The sequence below is a fragment of the Portunus trituberculatus genome, chromosome 20 (genome assembly GCF_017591435.1).
Source record: "Portunus trituberculatus isolate SZX2019 chromosome 20, ASM1759143v1, whole genome shotgun sequence".
Taxonomy (NCBI): Eukaryota; Metazoa; Arthropoda; class Malacostraca; order Decapoda; family Portunidae; genus Portunus; species Portunus trituberculatus.
The window spans coordinates 5,210,001-5,212,500 of NC_059274.1; positions in this window are offsets into that span (position 1 = coordinate 5,210,001).

The window sequence follows — 2,500 nt, forward strand, 5'->3', positions numbered from 1 at the left end:
ACTCATGATAAAGAAAATGCGTCCCATGTACTGAAAGGGTTAAGGCCGAAAATTAATTCATACAACTAGTATTCCCTATCGAAATAAACTAGTACGAGTAGAGCAGAAGGTTCTTACCACGTGCCACTCCTTCCACTTTGCACAGATATAAAACCTCAGGAAATCAACATGTAGAATATAAATCTAATATTGTTTTTTCATACTGTGGAATGAAAGGTGATTCGCTTTTAGGAATGAAGTACAGTTATGGTAAGCTGAGTGAAATTTCAGTTGGTTTCACAGTCCACAGGTTGTCATGAGAGGTGGAGCCATAAAGTGAGGCACGGGTAGGGGCGAGGCATTCAATTAATAAGTTCAGGTCATTACTCTATCTGAAACATAACCCAGCCCATATTGCAGCGCCGGGACTCCCACCCCAGGCCAATTACTGTAACCATAACGTAACCTTACCCGCGTGTCGGTGAGTGAGCCGCGGCGACACACTGCACCCACATCAGTCACACCTGCATTAAATATCAGCTCTCTCAGTGACCTGCATTTCATCTGCCGGCCACTCCGCGCGCCGCAATACACCGCTTGCTTTCATTGCCCACGTTGGTTAAATATTTACCATTTTTCATTATTCTCATTCGATTTTTCATTCTCTTTCAAATGTTTCTAGCGTGTTTTCAAAGTATTTTCATTTCGCTTCACGTGAATTCCAATAGTAGACGTAAATGTTTTTAGCGTACTTTGTTTGGAGGACAAATGTGTTGGTATATGCTCTCTCTCTCTCTCTCTCTCTCTCTCTCTCTCTCTCTCTCTCTCTCTCTCTCTCTCTCTCTCTCTCTCTCTCTCTCTCTCTCTCTCTCTCTCTCTCTCTCTATCTATCTTTGTGCAGTATATTCTATCTAGAGAATCTGGGAAATTTCATTTTAAAGGAAATCAAAGCACGTTTTGATGTCTTTTTCCGTTCTCTCTTCTCTCTCTCTCTCTCTCTCTCTCTCTCTCTCTCTCTCTCTCTCTCTCTCTCTCTCTCTCTCTCTCTCTCTCTCTCTCTCTCTGCTCCACAAGCACTACACTTCACCTCCTCACATCTCTCCTCTCCACTTTACTTTCTGTACCCTTCACTCCATGGCTCCATCCTCCAGCCTGCCTCCTGCCTCCCCTCACTCTCCACTCCTCATTCATCACTCCACCTCACTGCAGCATCATTCCAGGCACTACACCTAATTCCACCAAACTTGTCCTCTCGCTGTGATGCTTCCAGACTTTCGCTCGAACGTGTCCCTTATTCCGACTGTGATAAGCTCTACCCCCGGCTGCCACATTCCTGAAACTCCATCTCCCACCACTCCCGCACTCTCCCACACTCTCCCAGTGGCCCCCAAACCCCCACACAGCAGCACACCAGGAAACAAAGGCGTCTCATTAGTACTAAGCGATGGAATTCTCGTTTTTAATAACTCGTAATCGCATTTTGTTTGAGGATTAAAGTACTGAATTTCAGGACACATTTTCGTTTTCAAATTAAAAACCCGCAGATCGACGGCACGACGCGACACGCAGGTAAAATGCAGGTAAAAACACCTAATTAAGGTAACGTGGTGATCTAACTCATTTCTATTTGTCTGTAAAATAATGAAATAACACACGGAAGAAATATAATGTGCTTTTACAATTATTCATTTCACTTTCCCTAAGCTTTCATTTCCGTTCGTTGTGTCTCATGAATTTCCGTCGTATTCTGTACTCATACTTTATTACTCGTGTCGTTTCATATACCCGGGTAATTATTTTGTGTGTGTGTGGTTACGAGTGGCTGAGGGGAAGGAGAGGAGGGGCGGGAAGGCAGGCAAAGTTGTTATATCGAGGTTTAAAGGCCACAATTCCAGCCCTCTCTTACTCCCCCTTTAAATACTCCCGGGCAAATATTGTTTCATAGTAATTTCATGTTGAATATTTATTGGCCGCTTTCATTTGTTTTATCTAAAAGTGTATTATGGTTTTGGAGATGGTTTGTGGGGCATTAGGAGGGGAAGACTGTGTGCGTGTATTTGTGTGTGTGTGTGTGTGTGTGTGTGTGTGTGTGTGTGTGTGTGTGTGTGTGTGTGTGTGTGTGTGTGTGTCTGTGTCTGTGTCTGGACGTGCTTGCGAAACTACTATTAATTTTCTACCTGAGTTTGGTTCATAATGATTCATCACATCAGTAACTTTCCAAAACTTTGTGTTGAGAATGAAAAACAGAGAGAGAGAGAGAGAGAGAGAGAGAGAGAGAGAGAGAGAGAGAGAGAGAGAAAAAACACTTCAATGATCACCGTAAACTGGCAAAAATCCTGTGTGTTGCTTCTGATCATAAGGCTTGCAACGTAATTGGCTATTGAAAGCAGGAGGGGAAAATGCAACAGAGGAGGCTGCTGAGTGACTGGAAATAAAGAGCACAAGGACGAGAGACAAAAGAGGAAAATACAAACGCCAATAAAAAGAATCAGAATAAGAGGATGTGAATAGTGTACGGGAA